The following is a 25,776-nucleotide window of genomic DNA, read 5'->3' as shown; positions in this document are numbered from 1 at the left end:
TTTTTTTCAGGAAGACTCACTGTAAACTGGAAAAGAAACCTTTGAAAACCTGCAAATGAGGTTCCCATTCTTGGAAAATTTCTTATTACCAGCTCTATGCAAACTTTTAAAAACCTCTGACATTTTTCCATTAAACTCTTAAATTATAAATGGAATTTCTACACTAACTGTAGTTAGTTCACAGAACACACTAATAAAAATACTGAGGACATAGGTTTTCTCTGAGGAAACATGATATGGGGACATTGACATTGGTTATTCATTCTAACTATTTAAACAAGCAGATAATGCTAATATAATGCCTTTTGGAATTTTCACAAGTAGGGTATTTTCTTCCAGTTCTTTTGTCTAGAAACACTACAAGCTTCTTCCTCACACCTATTTGAGCTGTTCCAAAACTTATAACTAGGATGTGTCTGTTGCCTTGTACATGAATAGAGTTGCTAATGTTTGCATTTAAATAATTGGTCCTGAAACAAGCATCTTTAATACATGTGCTCCAGTCAAGCAGAGGTAGGACTTGAAAAATTCACCCACCATTTGCCATTGTGAAGTGGGGGAAAAGAGTAAATGTGCCTTTTCTTTTCCATTGGTTGAGCAGAACTAGGGAGTAGGGCATCAAATTTGAAGCCTGACCCATTAGCTAGAACATTATATGAAAGCAGGCTCTTCTGAGCAGGATCCATTGACACCATCCTGTTAAAATTTTTTACTGCTCTCCTCTTTGTCAGCAGTTAGAAGTTGAAGGGAAGTCTGAGCATCTGGCCAAGAGGTTCCACTTGCGTCTCATTGTTTTTCATATCTCATTTGTATTGGTTTCTGACTAATGAATATCTAGTAAATTTTTAAGCCCTGGACTAAGGAAAGATAGATTCATAGATAGTAAGGTCAGAAGGGACCATTCTGATCATCTAGTCCGACCTCCTGCACAATGCAGGCCACAGAATCTCACCCACCCACTCCTACGAAAAACCTCACCTATGTCTGAGCTATTGAAGTCCTCAAATCGTGGTTTAAAGACCTCAAGGAGCAGAGAATCCTCCCTCAAGTGACCCGTGCCCCATGCTATGGAGGAATGCGAAAAACCTCCAGGGCCTCTTCCAATTTGCCCTGGAGGAAAATTCCTTCCTGACCCCAAATATGGCGATCAGCTAAACCCTGAGCACATGGGCAAGATTCACCAGCCAGATACTACAGAAAATTCTTTCCTGGGTAACTCAGATCCCACTCATCTAATATCCCATCTCAGGGGATTAGGCCTATTTACCATGAATATTTAAAGATCAATTAATTACCAAAATTACATTATCCCATCATACCATCTCCTCCATAAACTTATCGAGTTTAATCTTAAAGCCAGATAGATCTTTTGCCCCCACTGCTTCCCTTGGAAGGCTATTCCAAAACTTCACTCCGCTGATGGTTAGAAACCTTCGTCTAATTTCAAGTCTAAACTTCCTGGTGGCCAATTTATACCCATTTGTTCTTGTGTCCACATTGGTGCTCAGCTTAAATAATTCCTCTCCCTCTTCTGTATTTATCCCTCTGATATATTTATAGAGAGCAATCATATCTCCCCTCAACCTTCTTTTAGTTAGGCTAAACAAGCCAAGCTCCTTAAGTCTCCTTTCATAAGACAAAAAGAAAAGGAGTACCTGTGGCACCCCAGAGACCAGCAAACCCATTAGAGCCCAAGCTTTCATGAGCTACACAAAAGCTCATGCTCTAATAAACCTGCTAGTCTCCAAGGTGCCACAAGTACTCCCCTTCTCTTTGCGAATACAGACTAACACGGCTGCTACTCTGAAACCTTTCATAAGACAAGTTTTCCATTCCTCGGATCATCCTAGTAGCCCTTCTCTGTACCTGCTCCAGTTTGAATTCATCCTTTTAAAACATGGGAGACCAAAACTGCACACAGTATTCCAGGTGAGGTCTCACCAGTGCCTTGTATAACGGTACTAAAACCTCCTTATCCCTACTGGAAATACCTCTCCTGATGCATCCCAAAACCGCATTAGCTTTTTTCACAGCCATATCACATTGGCAGCTCATAGCCATCCTATGATCAACCAGTACTCCAAGGTCCTTCTCCTCTTCCGTTACTTCTAATTGATGCGTCCCCAGCTTATAACTAAAATTCTTGTTATTAATCCCTAAATGCATAACCTTACACTTCTCACTATTAAATTTCATCCTATTACTATTACTCCAGTTTACAAGGTCATCCAGATCCTCCTGTATAATATCCCGATTCTTCTCTGAATTGGCAATACCTCCCAGCTTTGTATCATCTGCAAACTTTATTAGCACACTCCCACTTTTTGTGCCAAGGTCAGTAATAAAAAGATTAAATAAGATTGATCCCAAAACTGATCCCTGAGGAACTCCACTGGTAACCTCCCTCCAGCCTGACAGTTCGCCTTTCAGTAGGACCCGTTGTAGTCTCCCCTTTAACCAATTCCTTATCCACCTTTTGATCATATTGATCCCCATCTTTTCCAATTTAACTAATAATTCCCGCCTGCCCTGTTTTTCAAAAGGCCTTAATGTGGATGGCATAGGAAAAATTAGCATTCTCACTCAAATTCCTTAATCTGGTTTTGATCTATTCTATGAATTTGATTAAATTGATAGCCATACAAAATGAAACTTTATCATCAAGAATATTTAGAATTTGTGAATATCTCAGAGAATTAGCAATTTATTTAAAATAAACTGAAGTATTGAGACAGGCTTCTTGTGATTCCTTCTGGGTCACAAGTCTGTCACAGGATTTGTATCCTGGCTGTTATGATTACTGAGTGACTTTGGGGCAAGTCACTTATAGCTTCTTCATGGTTGTATCTCAGAACTGAGAATGTGGCTTTGAGCTGCTAACAGAGCAACTAAGGTTTGAGCTTTGTTCCTTCAGCTTCTTTCACTTTATTAGATAGAAAGTGAGCTGCAGACTGGTAAGTCAGCATGAACAGCACACATGAGATGTTGGTGAACTTCCTTTGAGAGAGTTTATTTCATTAAAACCCTTGGATGCATTTGTGTCAGTGTCCAGCCCTTGTGGCAGTTCTTGTTCAGTTTTTTCAAAGAAAAACTTCTTAAGTATGTTCTGGTAACCATTTCTCCTGGTTGGCAGTTGGGGTAACTGAGAATCCAAAAATTGGGCATGTTGGTTTGGTCATTTTTAAACTTGTAAAATTTTAAACCAGCTAGACCATGGTGCCTCAGATTCTGCTTCTCTACCTTGGTAATATTACTGCAACAGTTGAGATCTGAGGAACATGAGGTAGCAATCCCCTGGTTTATTCACAAGGGGCCTAGACAGATTTTTCTTGGTGAGGAGTCCTCAACTGTGAAATCTGTTTCTCACCTTGGTTAGTCAGGGCCTTAATCTGTTGACCTCAGGTCCCATTGGAAGTTTCTTTCTTTCTCACAGGGCTTTTCTGTACAGTCTGTACTGCTATAACTATATTGGTTTGGAAACTGACATAGTTGAAGTGGTATAACCCCTTCATGTGGACACAGTTATTCTGGTATAAAGGTGATTATATTGATCTAGTTTAGTTATACCAATATAGCTTTGCCCACACTAGGGGCATGTACTGCATTAATGTTTTAGAAATCAGCATAGTTAAAGTGGTACAAAAACTATGTGTAAACAAGTCTTCAGGTTTATCTTTGGGCAGGATAGTATGAATAAGTGGCTGGCTTGGATGTGTGAGCCTTGTGAGGGGCATCAGATCGGATTGGAAGAGATGGTATTTTTCCATAGGTCCAAATTGTTTATTTTGTGTATGCATCCAGGGTACTGGATGACACGTTTTTAAACAACCAAAATAAAATAACATTATTTATTTGTATTCGTTGTAATATACATAGGGTATGCCGTGTGTGTGTGTGTGTGTGTGTGTGTATATATATCCTGTAACCATTATCTCTCTGATCACAGTGACCACTTCCTCCTACTTAGTACTCAAGCACTGTACATGTTGCTGAGCATTTTTCACACGCTTCTCCATGGTATACGGAACCCTTTCTGAACAGGTGCTTAGTAAACCCTGTGTGCTGAGCATTTTGGCCCTCTGCACTTTCCCTGAACCCTCCCTGTCTGTTTCCACACCGAAGAGTGTTGCAAATTTATTAATTAATCTGTGCTTTGAAGACAGAAAATGCTAAATAGTATTAATATGTACAATTGACTGTTAGCTGACTTTTAAATGTAATAAAGCTTTGACTTACTATTTTAAAGTTGTACTTATTGCATTTTATTTTTTAAAAGTTCCATTGGTGTATCTTGCCTTTGAATTAAAAAAAAAAAAAAAAAAGTAAAAAAGGGTTTAACCAGACCCTTTTTATATCCCCCAAAAGCATATTCCATAAATATGTCACTCAAAACACATAGAGCTTTTTATCTAGATAATCTTCCCTCAATATGTTTTCAAGTGTACGTTCTGCTTAGGGAAGGTGGAAGCAAATATTCTTAACTGTAGATATGTTTACTCCAGATATTAAGAGCATAGGGTTTAGTGTAAACTGGATGTGATTAGCTAATCCATACTATGTGCTAACCTCACTTTTTAAGACAGTAAGATGGAGAGTGTTTATTTTTCTGTTTTTATATATCATACCACATCATCAAATTCATATATAAGTGAATTCCTTAGAGAGAAATCATTATAAATAGTTTAAGGAAGTGTAAGCATTTAAAACTGTTGCTTCATACACTATTTAGAATGATTTCTCTCCAAGATATTTTTATTTGTACCTCTGTCTGTATTCTGAGATGTAGTAACACAAGGAAAGCAATCTGAAAATACTCATCTTGTTAACTTCTTAATTTTAAAAATTGTCCCATTTATACTTGATGTTTGTTATGATTAAATGTAATGATTGCTATTTATGAAGTTTTTCCTTCGTAAGTCTATGAAACGCACAGCAGAACAGCTTCACAAAATTAGTTTAAAAACAAGTTTTTTTCTTTTTATATGTCAAGATTTATGTTTACATTTATTAGCACTTGTTAGCTGGGAATCCATGTAGATCATTTAATCAAGTATAATGTTAAATTCTTATATAGCTATTTTTGTTTTAAGGTAGTTTCAAAAGAAGTCTTCAGTGCAAAAACACTACTTTTTTAGAAGCATCTTTTGATTTAGAGGATTTTTACAAATTCTTACAGAACGAAATGAGTATCTTATAAACTGGCAAACCCAGAGGTATGGACAAACTTACTCTTGTCTTGTGAAAATAATAGAGTGGTGTCTCCAAATAAGTCTTTAGGAAATAAAAAGTCTGATCTTTTTCTAATTTTGATTTTTCTCTATTTTATGAGTGTGGGGCTTAGATTTATTTGCTGTCAATAAGTGTTCATATTAAAAAATCTTGATTGTAAATTTTAGTGCTTGTGAAATGTGTTGGATTTGTAACAATGAAGACTGAAGTCGACTATTCATAGAGCAGGTCCAGCTTGGCAGGAGTGGCACAAGTTTTCATACAGTACCCTGCCAGTATTCTTCAGCTCTGGTTTGGAGGGAACACCCTTAGGGATTAGGGGTTACTGTCTCCATGTTTGCTCAATCCTTTCTCCTCTTCTGAGACTACTAAAGGATGCCAGTTGCGATGAAGGGATTTGTAAACACATGTCCACTGGAAGCTTAACTGAGCTTGTCAAATCATAGCTAAGGCTGTATTATTATGGTTGTCGCAAATTGAACAGAAAGTATGCATCTTACTTTGATTTCTATCTACAAAATGCACCTGTCCATAACAGCCATATGTGCCTATATTTGCTGTGGAAAAATATGCAATTTAAAAAAATGAGATTCAACTTTCTGCCACACTTTCACTTACTGTACGCAAAGAGTACCTTTAGGTGCATATGTGATTAGATGACCAATTTCACTGAAGCAGGAGTGCAGGTGCCTGGAGCTGGAGACAGCTGACTTGCTCTTGGACACTTTGGCTCCGTCTTCATTAGGAAAAAAGACGCGTTAGCTAACTCAAGGTAAAAGATCTTATGCAGACAAGGCAGTTCATAGTTTTTCCCTGAGTTAGCGGATTGATTTAGACTTTAATTGGCCCTGCAAACTTGTGTGAAAACTGCAAGCTATTTTCACTAGGATTTTATCTTGTATTCAGAACACACTTTTTCCACCTAGTGAAGATTTGTGTCTTAGGCTATATCTACATGAGCACTTTTGTCAGTAAAACTTTTATTGGTCGGGGGTGTGAAAAAATACACCCCTGACCGACATAATTTTCACCAACAAGCGCTGGTGTGGACAGTACTATGTCTGTGGGAAATGCTCCCCTGTCGTCATAGCTACCGTGGCTTGGTGGTGGTGGTTTAATTATGCTGATGGAAAAGCTCTCCCCCATTGGAATAGAGTGGCTACATGGGAGACCTTACAGTGGTACAGCAGCAGCCCTACAGCTGTGCCACTGTAAGATCTGTGGTGTAGATATAGCCTTAGGCTGCTCTTGCAGACCAGATCATTCAGAGCAGTAGGGAGAGAAGGGAAAAAGAAGGCCAACAAAACTGGGCTGTGTTTTGGGAGGAGGGCCATTCTGCTTCCCTCGTTTCAGAGTAGCAGCTGTGTTAGTCTGTATTGGCAAAAAGAAAAGGAGTACTTGTGGCACCTTAGAGGCTAACATTTATTTGAGCATAAGCTTTCGTGAGTTACAGCTCACTTCATCGGATGCATTCAGTGGAAAATACAGTGGGGAGATTTATATACACAGAGAAACAATGGGTGTTACCATACACACTATAAGGAGAGTGATCACTTAAGATGAGCTATTACCAGCAGAAGAGCGGGGTGGGGGGGGGAGAGAAAACCTTTTGTAGTGATAATCAAGGTGGGCCATTTCCAGCAGTTGACAAGAACGTCTGAGGAACAGTGGAGGGTGGGAGGGGGAATAAACATGGGGAAATAATGACCCATCTGATGTAATGTGTAATGACCCATCTGATGAAGTGAGCTGTAGCTCACAAAAGCTTATGCTCTCAAATAAATCTGTTAGTCTCTAAGGTGCCACAAGTACTCCTTTTCTTTTTACGAATACAGACTAACACGGCTGCTACTCTGAAACCTATAATTTATACTGTACTTTCTCTTGTATAACTCTAATCCTCCTGCCCTGCAATCAGATAGAGCAAATTCCTGGTTATTTACAAGTTAAATTAAAAACAGCAGCAAGCAAATAAAGTTTACAGCTAACATTTTCAAAAGTCCCCAAGTGATTTAGCAGACTCAAGGTTTGTCTATGCAGGAAAGTTTTACAAATTGTAGTGATATGGTTATGGCCATATAACCTCCTGAGTAGCCACGTTTTCTGGTATGAACACCATTTTTCAGTTTAGCATATGTAAAAAGACACTCATACTGGAATAATACTGTCAACAAAGGGAGTTATACCAGTATAACTGGTAAAACTTTCCCATGTAGACAAGGCCCAGTCAGGTGCTTTTGTAAACTTTACCATAGGACTTGTTTTGAAATGATCAAGGATCTGTGAGTGGCTAATATACCATCGAAAGAACTTTGCAAAGTTATCAAAACAAATCATCACTACATTTGGAAAGTTCCTCCAGTAGGACCCAGTCCTGCAGATAACTTGGTCCTATATTGGTACTGGCTCTATAGACAAATAGTGCAAATCCTGTGGCAATTAGTGGACTTAAGCAAAAATGAACTGATGATTTAATCTTTTAAAGCTAATTTATTTAATTTGTCTCATTTTAGCAAATTATTTTATTAAATAAAAAATAGATGGAATAGCAAAAATGCAAAGGGAAGATTGGTCATTCTTCAAAGCAATTAAAGATACTGTACTTAGTGATGAGTGACTGAAAATCATGGCTGACTGGTGGGCAGGGTGTAGCTATGGCCTTGTGTGGGTGAGGCTGGGTTTCTTTTGAGAACTCTGTGTAGAGCTGGGTGAACAGAGGTGTGAATGAACAATTACTGATGATGAAAGGGTAAAGCAGAGGCAAGTATAAAGGCATGTGTCTAACCAAACTTTGAGCAGTAAATAGGAAGAGAAGATAATAGTGCTTTGGAGGGATAACAGAATCAAACACGCATACGGTACTACACTTACCATAATTCAATGAAGGAATATGTTGTTTGTTCTAAGGCTTTTTGCTTGAAAGCTGTGTCTGAAGGGTGTGTGAAAGCAGAGGTGGTTGACCTGTGTGTGTGTGTGTGTGTGTGTGTGTGTGTATTTGTTATATATAAAAAAATATAACATTCTCTAAATTGGTAGGTATTTTTTCAGTAAATTAAACGATCACACAAAATACAAACCCAGCATCTTTTCCTCACCCATTACACAAATTAACAAGTCAGATTGATTCAGACTCAAGCAGTACCCCCCATCTCATGTGCAAGTGCCAGCCTTTATTATGCTTCTCCCTCACCAAAAGCCTGGGTAAACAAAGAGGCCTTGCAATGTCATGCAGGTTAATGAACTCAAGCTGTTTGAAGTAGAAAACTCAATGCAACCTTAATTATGGAGCCATTCATGCACCTCCATAAGAACTGATTGGTTGAGCTGAAGCATGCATCAAGACCTGTGAATTAGTGCACTCTGAGTATGTTTTCAGTGTAGAGTTAATATGGGTGATCAGCACCTGGGTCTGAGCATCCAGGTTAATCTAGCCTGGGTGTGAGTAGCTATACTGTAAAAAAGAAAAGGAGTACTTGTGGCACCTTAGAGACTAACAAATTTATTTGAGCATAAGCTTTCGTGAGCTACAGCTCACTTCATCGAATAGCTATACTGTAAAAGCCACATTTGAATTACTTCGTCCTCCCTGGTGCTGCATTCATCTGTGTGGCCTGCTAGGACTTTTGGGGGCATATCTCTTGCTTCTTCATGCTGCAGTAAATTGAGCTACTCTGCTTATTTCTCAGTGACTTGTAGGAGAGCTTGTCTGTCCTTATGAGCACATGGGAGAAATTTTGTGAAGCCATTGGATGATGGTTATCAGGACTCAAATGGTCTAGCCTGCGCCCTCACTGCAAAGTGGGTGGGGATTACAAGCCTGAACTCCAGAATGGGCCAACTAGCTCAGATTGAAAGCACTACTAAACTCTCATTGGAGGCTTTTGGGGGTAGGGGAGAGCTGAATTAGGGGCAACACGCAAGTAAAAGATTGGGTTGACTATATAGTGGAGGCATACCCTGTGTGTGAGGAAACAATTGGGGCAGTTCCAAGAGGTAGCAGCACCTAGATACTGACAAGTAATAAAAAGTGAAGACATCTTTTTGAGTAAAAAAAAAATCAACCATGACGCCAAAGGACTCTTCAGAGAACAGATTGTGCAGCTTGTCTGTAATCTTAAGGAGTATTGTATGAAAGTTGTATATGGTTCCTTTTTAAGTACAGGCGTGCTACATGTGCATGATTTTTTTTTTTTTTTTTTTTTAAAGAGGGACTTGCAGCTGTTGAAGTCACTGGGCTTGTCCAGTGGGGACAGTATATATAAAGATACTGATCTCCTATGTTAAAGCACTTTGAGATCTGTGGATGAAAACCACTATATAAGAACTAGGTGCCATTAGTGTGTTCTAGAGACTTTTACTTCAGGTTAATTGATAGTTAACTTGAGATAGTAAACACCTCTGGGAAGGCTAGTTTGAATACTACACATTTGATTGAAGCTACAAATGTTTGCTGATCCTTATGGTTAAAAAACAATCCATTAACTTGGGATAAAAAAGCATAGTGTAGATGTGCCCATTGGAATTGAATGCAAGCCCTGGGACAAGCAGAAGAGAAGACACCATCTGGGACCTATTGAGGCAACACCTGACATAATTATGGAGCAAGAAGAATATAGTGGAAGAATAAAATGAGCAGAGAGATCATCTCTGGAACCTTTAACCTTATCTTCTTGTATTCTGCTGCTGTGAAGGAGCAGACTGTGAAGCAAGCAAACTCTAATAGTAGCTCAGTTGTGAAAATTAAATTGGAGTCTCTACTTGCCTCCTCTGTTTTGATTAGTAACTTCATTGAATAAATCTGGCACAAGATATAATGACCCAGATAGACAGCAGGATGCCTGAATAATTGTGACAAGAAGGGTAGATTGTTTCTTCGGAAGTCTCACTAACTGTAATGAACATGGAAGCAAACGACACTACAGGGGATTCAGTGATCTCAAGGATGACTTCAAGAATCCGTTGAGAAATAAATATTAGTGTGACACAATCTTAGCCAGTGTTATTCTAGTGTCTAGGATGAGCAAAGAAAGAAGCCTGATCTCAATGGATGCACCAGGCTGCTGCTGAGAGGACTGGTTTATTAATGAAGCAACTGTTTGGATTAAATGATATCTCAGCCAGTTAAGAGATAAGTGGTACTTGGGCTACTGTGCTTCTTTTCTTCCTTCTCTTTCCATACAGAAGCAGTGGTTCTCTGGTCCCATTCAGCCCACTTGCTCAGTTTAGATGGGAACATGTTAAGGAGTGGCACAGTATGTCAGGTTGGGGGGGCGGGGGGGAAATACAATCTGAAAATTCACAAGTGTGGAACAGGGCTCGGGGAGGGATTCCAAAACACACATAATGAAGGCACAACAGATTCACGCAAGTAGTAAGACGTGCTCGTTGTGATTTGTGTGGTTTCTAAGAGATCTGAATGTAAAAAGCATCCTGTTCTGGAAATGAAAAATGGTGAGGTAGCTAAACAAGAATATCCAGTTAGGCAAGGCTTCCCATGAAAGAGGAGGGCAGCAAGAAAACAAAATGAGTTAATGCAAGCTGAAGGGCTTTTACGAGTATGTTTTTTGGGAAAATTTCTAATAGTAGAAAGTAAGCTTGTTAATTCCTGTTTAAAAATCTGTGCAACATGAAAAATGGGGGCAATTTGAAAATAATGGACAAAATCTTTGTAACAATAGCTATTGTAAAGCAGGTAAAGAAATACTTGAACAATCTGAATATATACAGATAAAAGGTCTGGAGGACAGTATATCCTGCTGTGTCAAAAGAATTGGCCACTACATTTACTGAACCTCAAGTTAATTTTGAAAAAGCATAATGAGCTGTAGAAGTACTAGAAAGAGTAATCTTGGCAATTACACTCTAATTTTAACTTCAAAACCTGATATAAATATTCATACTTTTAAAAAGTATTTTAAAAAAATCACTAAACGTATAAAGAATAATGGAACCATGAGTAACAAGGATCAGGGGATTACAAATTTTGTCATACAAAGTGCTTTCTTAGATAGAACTACAGAATTAGTGGAAGGAGACTTGGTAGATATTTGGAATTTCAGTAAAGCTTTTGTTTGTGTTGCATGAAATCGTATTCACAGAATTCATTCTGATTGGCTTGGATATATGAGCACTGTCCTGTAGATTAAAAAATTACCAAGTCACTACAAAAAAGGTAATAATAAACAGCAGTGGAGCTAGTTTTGGATAAGGGCTTGTCTACACTTAAAATGTTACACTTCAGCGTAGACACTACCTACGCCAAAGGGAGGGATTTTCCCAATGGCATAGGTAATCCATCTCCCCAAGAGGCGGTAGCTAGGTATCGACCTAGCGCTGTCTACATGAGGACTTAGCTTGACTTAATTATGCCACTCTGGGATGTGGATTTTTCACACCCCTGAGCGGTGTAGTTATCCTTCAAGTGCAGAACAGGCCTAAATCTATGAGGTGTCACAAGGGAGAATCTTATCTATGTGGGAAAAGTGACCGGAATAGCTATCATTGACCTAATGCTGTAGTGTAGACCATGCCTCAGAGCTATTGTTTTAGGCTGTATTAATCTCCATTGGGTATTCTCTTTGAGCTGAGAACACCTCATTTAGATGAATGGAGACCGCTTAATACCTCTCTGAATCTGAAACTTTGATGTTTGAAGCCCGCCTTGGGCAGCAATCTGAGAATGAATTGTAAGCCTTCGGGGAAAATGTCTATCAAGGTTGTTTGTTCTGCTGTACTCTGATTACATTTCTCCAAACTAAGAACAGTCAGAAGGTCTTAAAAACTGTTTTTGAAAAGAGAATAAATTACCCCAGGAATTCTCAGTGAGAGGGGAGGGATGATTAGGGGCACAAGAGTAGGTGCTAATAGGGGAAGAGGGGCTTGGGGCTGCAGAAAGGAATGAAGATGTTATGGGGAGGGGATAAATGGGAATGGATAGTAGGGGCTCAGGTAAGTGGGGAGGTGTTGCAGAGGACAGGAAGGGTTGGAGAATACGAGGGGCAGCTGAGGAAGTGTGATGTCCTGTCAGCCCTGAATTCTGCCTTCTGTGTGTATGCTAAGATCTAGAAGAGTTTTATCTCTCTGCAGGGGTATGAGCCCCTTTCCTCATCTGCTCCATGTTCTGGGATTTGAATGACCCCGCTCTTCTTGAGATTGAGTCCCCCTCCCTGCCCCTCCATGTGCACAGGAATCTGTGGTGAGAGGGACTGAAGGTAATGCAAACTTTAAACATCTGAAACCCAGAAAATAAATAGTATTCACGTAACTCCTCTTTGAGGTGGAGGGTCTGGCCAGAGTGCCTGGGGGAGGGGTCTGGTTAGCAGCAGGAGGAGGAGGAGCAGACTTAGTGAACCTGGGGCATAGTTGGGGAAGCTTGACTCAATTCCCTATCAGTAAAATAGGGATAATATCAATTCCCTACCTTACATGGTTGAGGATAAATATCTTAAAGATTTTGTGGTGCTCAGATTCTGTGGTAATTGGGGCCATATAAGTACTTAAGATAGATACATAGGTGTGGAATGAATTCTAGGGAAAGTGAGAAGGGACCATGCAGGGAAAGTTGGCTGCACAGAATGTATTGCCTACCAACCCGTTGCTGCTTTCATTTGTATCTGAACAAAACTGAATGTGGAAGATAGAATATTTGGATAAAAAGGGCTGGGAGGGAGAGCCATACCTCATTTCTTACAGTATGTGCTGAGGAGCATAATACAAATACCCAGGTTTATATATTTTTTTTGTCCATTACCACAATAGAGATCATTAACAAGAGTCCAGAGCTGTCTGTCTTCCATGTCCAGGTCTTAATACCAAATTGTGTGAGGAGAGGGAAATCTGAGGATTCCTGGAGGCCAGAGTTGCTTTAACATCTTCCCAGAAAAGGCAAGTGGAGAGACATTGATGACTGCATAAATTGTTAACATCAAGGGTGATTTCTTGAGTGTACATCGAACAGTCTCCATTGAGAGACTTTGGCATTTTGACCTCTTGAAAGAAAAATTGACAACATCTCATTATTAATCCTAGTGTCCTCTCCAGCTAGATTTAACCAATCATGAGGGTCGTGAGTTTAATTTGTAGGTTGCAGCCCCAATCCTGCCTAGAGCATCTGAGAGAAAATTTGCTGAAACTCAACAAGAGAAGACTTCACAGTTGTCTATCTGTCCCCAAAATGGATCCGCTTTCATGGAGCTAGGTTTTGTGTAAATCCAATGAGTATTGTCTGAAAAAGTAGGTAGAAAACTTCTTGTACTAAGAAATACTTAACTTGCTTCTGCATAAAGACAGGCCATACTCCCTCTATTAGCAACTGCATATTGCCAGACTATGGCAACAACATAGCACTTTCAGCCATCATACAGCAACCACCTGAGAGTACGTCTAGACTGCAAAACAACCCCCAAAATCCAGAAAACCCCCAGCAGCGAGTCTGAGCCCAGGTCTACAGACTTGGGCTTGCACGGCAGCACTAAAAGTAGCAGCATAGGCTTTACCATTCAGGCTGGAGCTCAGGTTTGAGTCCCAGCCCCCTCACTGAGTTTCATAGCCTGAGCTCCAGCCATACTGGGAATCCTGCGAGTCTATGCAAAGATAGTTTGTGACCTGTTGCGGGAGGAGTGAGGTGCCAACTTTCAAGTGTTCTTTCCACCCCAGAATTGATGTTAGTACTGTCATTGCAGTTGTGCTGGAAATTTAAGTACCTTCATGGAAGCTTTGAATTTAAGAGTTTTAAAATTGGTCTCCGCTTTGATTGAATACAATCATTGTGTGGCAGTCTTATTAAAATCATATATTTTTAAGGCTGGAAGGGACCAGTATGATCTAGTCTAACCTCCTGAAAAGCAAAAGCCATAGAATTTTGTCCCAATAATTTCTTCATGACTGCAAACATTTTTAATTGGTTGTAGCTGCATAGGGTGCAGTTTAGCTATTCCTCCACCCCTTCCCCGCATTGAATTTGATCCTGTGCGGCACTTCAGCATTTGGGCCTGGATTGACATAATTTGTTTTTTAGTTGTCATTTCAGAGCTAGTCATTTTGAGTATTGTCCTGGTGAATCAGTTATAACTAGGCTGTTTGTGTATTCAGTATTATGTTTCTTTCTAAATGACTTGCATCATGACGAGGAAACAACTGAAATAAAAATATACATGCAATAGTCTGTATGTACCCTTATGTTCATCCTTTTTACAAAACTATGATAAATTTTGTGTAAAGTATGCCTTGTGAGGTATCATTTGAAAACTCATCATATGCTGAACATTATTGTCCTGGTAAAATATATGTGGCAACATTGTGTGTGATGTTATAAAATTCTATTCTATAAGACATGTTCCAGATTTAGAAAAGCAGGCACAAACCAGTTCCTCAGAGACAGAAGGCAAACTGATGTCTCAGCTAGGTGTCAACATAAGCAAATGGACTATTGCCTGGGTAAGTAGCCATTCTTTGGGAGAAAGAAGGTCGTGAGCAATAAATTTACATCTTGGCAATAGGACAGCTGGAGGTTCCTGTGCAAACACTGTGCTGCCGGAACCCCAGCTGAAGATGATCCTCAAAGAAGAGGGGGAGAGAGGAAAAATGAGGAACAGAGGCCCCAGATTACCTCTCTCCCCTCATCTGTACTCCTGGCATCAACAACACTGGAAAGACAAAGGAAGCATCATTGAAGCGGGGCAGGAAGGGACCTGACTGAAAGGAATCCAGCCAGACTGCTGTAAATACATGATGAGAGAAACTTTTTTGCTTTAAATTCAGTTAGCTTGTTAAGTTAGGTATTAGTTTGCATTTTAACTTTTATTTCTTTGTAACCAATTCTGACTTTTATGCCTGATTACTTGTAATCACTTAAAATCTATCTTTCCGTAGTTAATAAACTTGTTGTTTTATCTAAATCCATTTTGCGATAAGGTTTGTGCATATAATTTTCTATTAATAAAATGATGGATTATGTATGAGCTTGTATTGTCCTGAAGAAAAGAGCTGGGCAGTACAAGGCGCACATTTCTGGGGACAAGTGTGGGACAGGGAATTTGCTGGTGTCACTCTGCAATATAATTCAGGAGCAGCTGGTTAGACCACTTGTATCTCAGCTGGGAGTAATGTACATGCTAGAGGCTGTATGAGAGCAGGCCAGGAGTAGTGGTTCTCATGGCAAAGTAGTGTAAAAGGCACCCCAGGAGAAATTGAGGGTACACAGCTGTTCAGCAGTCCAGATCATATTCTGGGGAATGTCACAATACAATTTTTGTTTTCACAAATGGCTTTAATTATTTTGTGCAGTGCTTTTGGGGGGCTTTACTTTGCCAGGCTTCAAGAAGCCAACTGTCTTAATGCTATACATGAAAATTGTACCCTTTCTCTGTATGAATATATGTGAAAATCGAATCAGAACAGGTTTCAGAGTAGCAGCTGTGTTAGTCTAATCAGAACAATCACCCATTTAACCCTTTCATCCATTAGCTGTTGTTTTCGAGGTACAGAAAATAAATTATAGGCTCCAAATTATCTTAGATTTATCTCAGAGTGTGTGTGTGTGTGTGTGTGTGTGTGTGTGTGTGTGTGTAATAAGTGCTGTGCTGCCCCTTCCTTCCTCCCCTAATTTATCTGCTTTGTCTCCCCATGAGCAGTTCACTGCTGGGTGATGGTATTATGTTACCAAGAGGATATCATCTAGTCATCATTTTTCCCCTTATTTCTCTTCTGTTCCTTTCTTTCCTCTTTCTTCCTCTTTTTTAATTTTATATGCTGCAGTTCTAATGGTTAAAATGCCTTACTTCTAAGTTTTTACTCAGACCAAATCATGCATATCTATAGAAGATGTAATTCATGTCATGTGACCTTGTACTGATTGCATGCAAGCTACAGAATTAGTTTTCTGTGCATAGAAATGTAAATTAATGAATATTACATAGGTTTATAACACAAGCTGTTGAATTCAGGAAACTTGTGGTCATCATAATGCAGTCTGGACTTCAACAAGGCTCTTATTAGGGTATCTTTCTCCAAACGTATAGAGTTGGTTGACCAGTTTTACTAATCTGTATAATTTGTAGAGAGAACATGTCTGATCACTAGGAATTTAGATCAAAAGTTGCAAGTTGGGCCAATTCTGAGTATCTGGTTACAATGTCACTAAAGTATTTTCTCTGTATGTTTCGTAAAGAAGGGCATTCTTTTCCCCCTTTTGATAGTCAGGACATGCATTCCCCCCCCCCCTTTTCCTTATCTAACCCGTCAGCTTGTGCTGGGTTCAGAAAGGTTTTCCTGTTCTCACATCCTTCTCTTCAGGTGGGTGAGAGTGTGGAAATTCAGAAAAGCAAAGAAACTCTTGATAATGACAATTACTTCCCAGGAATTGACACTTTTTAGGAAAAGTTGTGGAGAAGGTGAGTATGGACCCGCAGTCTCCACTGGGGTCCATAAACTTCCTTGATCTTTATCAGTGTAGTTTTACATCTGGGTATTAAACAGACAATACTGCTGATTTTGGATGATCTATTGCTAGTGATGGATGCCAGAAAGGTGTCAGGCTGATGATTTGATTTGTTGCATGTATTGCTTGCTTACTTGCTGGTGGAAGAAATGGGAACAGAGATTCAGCAGGTGTATAAAGAACCAGACTGTCATCAGTCTCATCCAACACATACAGTTGGGGCAACTGGCTCAAAGGAAAAGTTGCTGTGGTGTGCAACGTGACATTACACATTTGGAAAGGTATGCGGGGTGGGGGGGAAAGCCAGGCCTGTAGGTAGGCTGATCAAGGTGAAGGGACTGCCACCTGTCTCAAAACAGTAGAGTGGTTTTGTGTCTGTATCTCGAAATCTCTGTATATCTGTATATGTGAGATAGAGGTAGAAACGCTGCTACTCTTGAAGTAGCAACCTCTTTTCAATACACATTCTTAAAATACATCTTAAAAACTCTTAAAACATCAGATGTTTCTTCCATAGGGACTATACAGTTAGGGAAAGTTGGGCAGGTTTTCATCGTTTTCTTCTGCTTTATACTCTTTCCTTTTCCCCACATTATAGCCACTGGTTTCAGAGTAGCAGCCGTGTTAGTCTGTATTCGCAAAAAGAAAAGGAGTACTTGTGGCACCTTAGAGACTAACAAATTTATTAGAGCATAAGCTTTCGTGAGCTACAGCTCACTTCATCGGATGCATTTGGTGGAAAAAACAGAGGAGAGATTTATATACACACACACAGAGAACATGAAACAATGGGTTTATCATACACACTGTAAGGAGAGTGATCACTTAAGATAAGCCATCACCAACAGCAGGGGGGGGAAGGAGGAAAACATTTCATGGTGACAAGCAGGTAGGCTAATTCCAGCAGTTAACAAGAATATCTGAGGAACAGTGGGGGGTGGGGTGGGAGGGAGAAATACCATGGGGAAATAGTTTTACTTTGTGTAATGACTCATCCATTCCCATCTCTATTCAAGCCTGTTAATTGTATCCAGTTTGCAAATTAATTCCAATTCAGCAGTCTCTCGTTGGAGTCTGTTTTTGAAGCTTTTTTGTTGAAGTATAGCCACTCTTAGGTCTGTGATCGAGTGACCAGAGAGATTGAAGTGTTCTCCAACTGGTTTTTGAATGTTATAATTCTTGACGTCTGATTTGTGTCCATTCATTCTTTTACGGAGAGACTGTCCAGTTTGGCCAATGTACATGGCAGAGGGGCATTGCTGGCACATGATGGCATATATCACATTGGTAGATGCGCAGGTGAACGAGCCTCTGATAGTGTGGCTGATGTGATTAGGCCCTATGATGGTATCCCCTGAATAGATATGTGGACAGAGTTGGCAACGGGCTTTGTTGCAAGGATAGGTTCCTGGGTTAGTGGTTCTGTTGTGTGGTGTGTGGTTGCTGGTGAGTATTTGCTTCAGATTGGGGGGCTGTCTGTAAGCAAGGACTGGTCTGTCTCCCAAGATCTGAGAGAGCGATGGCTCGTCCTTCAGGATAGGTTGTAGATCCTTGATGATGCGTTGGAGGGGTTTTAGTTGGGGGCTGAAGGTGATGGCTAGTGGCGTTCTGTTGTTTTCTTTGTTGGGCCTGTCCTGTAGTAGGTGACTTCTGGGTACTCTTCTGGCTCTGTCAATCTGTTTCTTCACTTCAGCAGGTGGGTATTGTAGTTGTAGGAATGCATGATAGAGATCTTGTAGGTGTTTGTCTCTGTCTGAGGGGTTGGAGCAAATGCGGTTATATCGTAGCGCTTGGCTGTAGACAATGGATCGAGTGCTATGATCTGGATGAAAGCTAGAGGCATGTAGGTAGGAATAGCGGTCAGTAGGTTTCCGATATAGGGTGGTGTTTATGTGACCATCGCTTATTAGCACCGTAGTGTCCAGGAAGTGGATCTCTTGTGTGGACTGGTCCAGGCTGAGGTTGATGGTGGGATGGAAATTGTTGAAATCATGGTGGAATTCCTCAAGAGCTTCTTTTCCATGGGTCCAGATGATGAAGATGTCATCAATGTAGCGCAAGTAGAGTAGGGGCATTAGGGGACGAGAGCTGAGGAAGCGTTGTTCTAAGTCAGCCATAAAAATGTTGGCATACTGTGGGGCCATGCGGGTACCCATCGCAGTGCCGCTGATTTGAAGGTATACATTGTCCCCAAATGTGAAATAGTTATAGTTCAGGACAAAGTCACAAAGTTCTGCCACCAGGTTAGCCGTGACAGTATCGGGGATACTGTTCCTGACGGCTTGTAGTCCATCTTTGTGTGGAATGTTGGTGTAGAGGGCTTCTACATCCATAGTGGCTAGGATGGTGTTTTTAGGAAGATCACCAATGGACTGTAGTTTCCTCAGGAAATCGGTGGTTCAAAAGCTTCAAAAACAGACTCCAACGAGAGACTGCTGAATTGGAATTAATTTGCAAACTGGATACAATTAACTTAGGCTTGAATAGAGACTGGGAATGGATGAGTCATTACACAAAGTAAAACTATTTCCCCATGGTATTTCTCCCTCCCACCCCACCCCCCACTGTCCCTCTGATATTCTTGTTAACTGCTGGAATTAGCCTACCTGCTTGTCACCATGAAAGGTTTTCCTCCTTCCCCCCCCTGCTGTTGGTGATGGCTTATCTTAAGTGATCACTCTCCTTACAGTGTGTATGATAAACCCATTGTTTCATGTTCTCTGTGTGTGTGTATATAAATCTCTCCTCTGTTTTTTCCACCAAATGCATCCGATGAAGTGAGCTGTAGCTCACGAAAGCTTATGCTCTAATAAATTTGTTAGTCTCTAAGGTGCCACAAGTACTCCTTTTCTTTTTATTATAGCCACTGTCATCCTGAATGTCAGTGCCTTTTTATTTGAGCACAGGAGAGCAACTCAAAACTTTCCTCTTTTTCTCACTGGTACTTTATTATGGCTCTGAAATTACCAGTTTTGTCTTTGAAGCTGCACCTGACTGATTATACCAGAAGAGTAACTTACACATTGACTCATTAAGCAGAGTTAAACTATGATACTGCTTTTCTGTATTGGTTTAAAAAATTCAAGTATTTGAGACATGTTTTGGTTTCTTTCATAATCAATGCTAAGTTGTACCTGAATCTAGACACTGTAATAACTGGTTTTATTTGTGTTTATTTCTGAAATGTAATGTTTTCTTCTAAATTACCTGATATAAGTCTTAATTTTAAATTCAGGGACCAACTGTTGTGTAATAAAACACCAAATATCTTACTTCTGATGCCTCTAATAATGTTTTAAAATTCCTTTTGGCTTGAAAGTGTTCTGGCTTCATCTCAGATGAGCATTATTTTTGAAAAGTTTGAAAAATTTAGAACACTGTTGTTGAATTACAGGGCGGTCTCCTTTCTTTCTTGCACTCAAATCACACTAAGCTCTTTTTAACCGCTTACACTGACCTCTTCTTGGGTACTCATAACTTAAGCATCTGGATTTTAGGTTTTAACTTGTAGTCCTTGAGTACTAGGGCACAGGCTACTTTGAACAAAATAGATCTGTTTAGAAATTAAAACTGATTAATTGTCTGACTGTTGTGGCAGTGTATTGGTTAAGTGAAGTACATATGAAGGCGTGGGTGGGGAAACTGGACGGGCTGCATTTTGCTGTAAAAGCCCTCCTTGATCCTTTCACTGACCCCAGTTACAACCTGATGCAGAAACTCTCCTGAATCCTGTTTCTTGCCAAGCATTTTTTAACTCTTTTTTTTTTTTTTTTTTTTTTAACATTAAAAGATTGTAAAAGGCACTCAACTACTATGGGAATTGATAGGTAGAAGACGTAATGTCAAATCTGTTTTGTTTTTCTTAGTATTCTGGTAGTGCCAATGTGCTAGATCAGGGATGTAAATTTTATTTACAGTCACTTATGGACTTCCCCTTCTGTTCTTTATGATGTAGGCTACCTCCTGTTTTTGTTATTGTATTGTGTTTTAACATCTGGAAACAAAGAACAGAGCCAGAATCATATGGCTTACCAGCTCTCCCTGGACTTCAGTTTGGCAACCTCTGTGCTAAACATTTTCTATACATAAGGTAGACAAACTCTGTCGGATAGCTTTTTATTTTTTCAGAAATACTTCAAATCAGTGGCGTCATACAAATCTCAAGGAGAGGGGGAAAGACATAAATGAGACTTTTTAAGGTAGTCCAACCTATCAACCTAAAGTTGGAGTTGCATACAATATTGAAACTATTGATACATGGGGCTTGAAAAATTTCCACGATATCTCAGCCTGCTCGGCAAGGTGTAATGAACATGTGCCACCACTCTCCGAAGACGAGCATACTTAATTTCCATTGGCACGTTTTCACTCCCACTCAACAAATCAGTTTTCACTCCCCCCAAAATATTAATTTTTTCTTTCTCTCCAAAATAAATCCGTTCTGTCCCCAGTCAGTCTTTCCCCATCCCATATTAATTCTGCCCCTAGATAAAATCAGTTAATGCTGTGCCCAGAGTAAATCCACACTGCTCTCTCCACCACTCCAAAATAGCCTTTTGCAGGGCGCTTCAGCTGCTTGTGCCCTGCATGTGCCTGCAAATGTAAGAGGCCCTCAGCTTTCCAGCTCCACTTTCCACCTGGGTTATCTGCTTCTCACTTCCTACTTTTTCCTCTTAAATGAGAAGTGGCTCAGAAGCTGCTCTTCTCATTTCCTGCCCATTATATGAAAAGAGGAGTAGCTAAGAAGTCACTCTTCTCCCTGCCTCCTTCCCCTCCTGAAAAAGAGCTAGTGGTGGCTGCTCTGCTGTGTTCCCTCTTGGCCCTCTCTCTTCCTGTCAAATTAGAATCAGTACTTGAGCTGATCTGGTCCCTGCCTCCTTGCTCCTCTCCAGAGAAGGAGCCAGTGGTTCAAGGCCAAAAGCTCAGCTCGCCCTGCCTGAGTTGGTTTTTCAAGCCCCGATAGAAGTTCTGTTATGGAACTTTCATTTTCAAGCACTTCAAACTTCAATCCTCCCAATTCGTATTGCTCAAGTAAGTATTGGCTCCATTTTACAGATGTGGGAAAAGTTAAGCAATGAGGTTAAATGACTTGTCCAAGACCACCGAAGGAGCCAAGATCAGAGTTGGAATTAAAACAACTCTTGATCATGTATGTGTGTGTGGACCAAGTTCCTTACTCCTTTTGAAGTTATGGCATTTTGCACACCAGATTGAAGAGGGGTGAAATGATAGATTGTATTTGATATGCACATGATCACATGGAATTTATGGAGCATAATTAGCCACAATTTGCCTTTGTCCAGATATTGCATACATCTGTTAAAATGCTGCTGCTTTGTGCACCTGAGTTTCATTGACCACCATTTTGTTTGTCCTGACCTCTTCTGTTCTTCCATCTTTTCCCTATGCTAGAGAGTTTAATGAATTTCCTGTGTCTACTCCAGCATTCTGCCCTCAAAAGGCAGCAATTTGATAAGAGAAGGGGGAATCTTTTCAGACTGAACAGCAGCAAGGACAGGGGAGTAGCAATCTCAAGCAATCACTCGCTTGCCTAAAATTTCTGTAGTAGTTCTTCCTTGCATCTTATCGTTTGGTTTGGTTTAATGAGGTCCCACTTTACACTGCTTCACACAAGTGGGGCTAAGGAGTTCTGCAGAAGGGAAGACTGGCCATTTAAAGGCGTGAAGCAGCAGGGCCAGCTAGCAGCAGAAGATGCTCCAATACTTGTGCCAAAGACAGGCATACAGGAATTATATAGAGCTTTTGAGTCTCACTGGATCTGCTAGCCTCTTGTTCTGTTGCTCCCCAGCCTTGCGTGACAGAACACTGTCTTCAAATAACCACCCTGCTTTAAATAACTCCCATCCTATGAACTTGAATAAGTGTGAACTTCTGAAGGTGAACTGTTCACTTAATGTAGTTTTATCTTCTAAAGTTAAACTTGAATAATGCATCTACTGCCATTACTTTTTTTTTTCACAAACCTCTTACCTAGAGTCTAACAATTCCTGATTATGTGTGTGAATTTAAAGGATAAAATTCACAAAGGATAAAAACTGAAATTGTGAACTGAAATGAAAGAACTCCAGAAGTTCCAGAAAATGTTAGGTTGCATAACATTAAAGGTTGTCAAATGCTTTAAAATCATTTAGCATTCCTTCAGAATTCAGTGCATCTTATCTGCCTCTAAATTAGGGAGTACTGCAGCATAGTTTATCTAATATTCCACATACTACAAGGAGCATGGGTCATGAAGATGAACTTCCTGGAGAAAATTCTTAACTGTGAGAGGTCAAAAGCAACCATTGATATTACCCAGTCAAGCACTGAATTATTAATTCTGCTGGATGTCTAAAAGCACTGATTCCCTGGTTGTCCTAATGTATCCTTCTCTATGCCAAACAAGAGTTCGTGCAGTATGCTTCATTTTCAGTTTTTAAGAAATATTTTTGATTACTCAGCTGACTTACAATGAAAAGTTTCCTAAATGGGTACCTTTTATATCATGGAGTCATAGTATATAATAGTGTTTCAAAGCAAACAGGTTTCTGCTTCTAGCTGTCGCAGACCCTGGAAAATGTTAATATTTTTATAAAAAATAAATACAAAAATTGAGTCATTATTAGTTGCATTATAATAGCAAACATGAGGGCCTAGTCACATTCAGTTTACTCAGGGAATTGTTATTAATTTAAGATTTTTTTTATCTTTTTGTTAAAATGTTAACAATTAGCATATTTTAAATATTCTAAGCTTTGGTAATTAAGCATTGGAGACAGCAAGAAGACACCCCAAATACCCTGGAATGCCTAATTGTGATAGTAAAATAGCTCTCTGCAATCATTGCAAAATAAATACATATTTTAAAGGAAATTCAGTTCTTCTAAAACATTAATCTAAATATAATTCTTCCCTACTTAAGTAGTCTTCCTTGTGTATATTTAGTCATTAGTGGTTCACAGTCATGCTGGAAGGGCATAATGAGTGGGGTCACGCAGGAATCAGTTTTGGATCCGGTTCTGTTCAGTATCTTCTTCAGTGATTTAGATAATAGCATACAGAGTACACTTATAAAGTTTGCAGACAATACCAAGCTGGGAAGGGATTGCAAGTGCTTTGGAGAACAGGATTGCGTTTCAAAATGATCTGGACAAGCTGGAGAAATGGTCTGAAGTAAATAGGATGAAATTCAATAAGGACAAATGCAAAATACTCCATTTAGGGAGGAACAGTCAGTTGCACACATACAAAATGGGAAATGACTGCCTAGGAAGGAGTACTGCGGAAAGGGATCTGGGGGTCATAGTGGACCACAAGCTAAATGAGTCAACAGTATAATGCTGTTGCAAAAAAAGCAAACATCATTCTGGGATGTATTAGCAGGAGTGTTGTAAGTAAGACATGAGAAGTAATTTTTCCACTCCAATTAGGCCTCAACTGGAGTATTATGTCCAGTTCTGTGCACCATATTTCAGAAAGGGTATGGACAAACTGGAGAGAGTCCGGAGAAGAGCAACAAAAATTATTAAAGGTCTAGAAAACATGACCTATGAGGGAAGATTGGAAAAAATTGGGTTTGTTTAGTCTGGAAAATAGAAGATTGAGAGGGGACATAACAGTTTTCAAGTATGTAAAAGGTTGTTACAAGGAGGAGGAAGAAAAATTGTTGTTCTTAACCTCTGAGGATAGTACAAGAAGCAATGGGTTTAAATTGCAGCAAGGGAGGTTTATGTTGGGCATTAGGAAAAAATTTGTAACTGCCAGGATGGTTAAGCACTGGAATAAAGTGCCCCAGGGAGGTTGTGGAATCTCCATCATTGGAGATTTTTAAGAGCAGGTTAGACAAACACCTGTCAGGAATAGTCTATATAATTAGTCCTGCCATGAGTGCAGTGGACTGGACTAGATGATCTCTCGAGGTCCCTTCCAGGTCTATGATTATCTGCTGACTTTAGTGGTAGGAAGTTCTTGCTACTATTAACCCATAAAAGAGCCATGACAGCTAGGGAGGAATGATCTGGATTCTATCCATTGTGCATCAACAGGATTGTTTATGGAGTTAATACAGTTACACCTGTGCAACCCAATCTTTACTATTGATGATGATGCTCAAGATAGAAAAGTCCGGAAATGATGGAAAGTCTTGAAGGGTGTTTTATTTTTATTTTGAAAGCATGTGTTTGTAAAATTGAGAATGTTTGTTTGTTTTTGATACAGAAAACATTGATACAATAGCATAGAGTTCTATGATGCCAGTTAGGAATGTGAATTACATTCTCTTATTCCTTTAGCATCCATCAACAAAATAGTTTAGTAAGGATTTGTCTACATGAGAAAATTGTCCTGATTTTAACTTAAGATGTGATGTTTAAAGCCCATAACTCAACCAGTGCAAAAGCTTGTATGGAAACTCTTACTTCAGATGAGACCAGGGTTATTTCAATTTAGGTTAAGTCAGTTGAGAACTGAGTTAAGCTGTTCCAAAAAAGTGCCATGCAACCTTTTGTACCTGTTCAACTATACATTGATTTAAAAACAATTTCGGTTAAACTATTGCAACTTGTGTGTAGACTAGGCCTAATTTCTAGTCAGTTACACTTGGGCATACCCCTCGCAGACTGTGGGGCTGCATGGTTATTGTTGTGGTTGTGTAATCTTTATTACTGGTGATACCCGTGTGAGATGGAAAAGAACTAAAGTTGAGTTTGCAAGGCTGACAGTCATTTGATTATTCTTTAACGTATTGGTAGAGTAATCATTCAGACAATAAACATATAACCTTCCTTTCCTGCTATTTAGTCATTTTTCAGAATAGCTCACGCTTTAATTGGTAAGTGTTCTTATACCAGTTAAAATAGTTACAAAATTAAAATGTAGTTTAAAAAAAATTAAAATACTTCCCTCTATGACTAATTAATTCTTAATATAGAGGCTTCACACATTGATTGAGGCCACTCAACTGGTACATTAATTTAATAAGGACATTTTTCATGGGTTCAAGGATCTACCTGAACAGAGTGGCTTGCAGAATCCTGCAAAGAGAAGCAGGTACAGATCCTTATCTCTATGCATATGTCAGGATCTGTAGTGCACCTGTTTGTAGGAACAGG

At 39.6% G+C, this 25,776-nt stretch overlaps 1 protein-coding gene across 4 annotated transcripts in view; it reads left to right on the top strand.

The window, feature by feature from the left end:
- Positions 1-25,776, top strand: part of ITCH (itchy E3 ubiquitin protein ligase) — a 127,116-nt gene that overhangs the window by 6,506 nt on the left and 94,834 nt on the right. Inside the window, exons 2-3 of one of the 4 annotated variants that reach the window (XM_043495635.1) lie at positions 12,316-12,440; positions 13,032-13,113. The exons of 1 other annotated variant lie outside the window; for it this stretch is intronic. The gene's annotated coding sequence lies outside the window, so the exon portion shown is untranslated. Of the gene's footprint in view, positions 1-12,315; positions 12,441-13,031; positions 13,114-16,596; positions 16,620-25,776 lie in introns of those variants that run through there. 2 more of the 4 variants (XM_038369679.2, XM_043495636.1) reach the window with 2 other exon arrangements.

Source organism: Dermochelys coriacea, chromosome 13 (genome assembly GCF_009764565.3).
Source record: "Dermochelys coriacea isolate rDerCor1 chromosome 13, rDerCor1.pri.v4, whole genome shotgun sequence".
Taxonomy (NCBI): Eukaryota; Metazoa; Chordata; order Testudines; family Dermochelyidae; genus Dermochelys; species Dermochelys coriacea.
The sequence above is the reverse complement of the archived record's forward strand: the minus strand, read 5'-3'. Positions and strand labels throughout refer to the sequence as shown.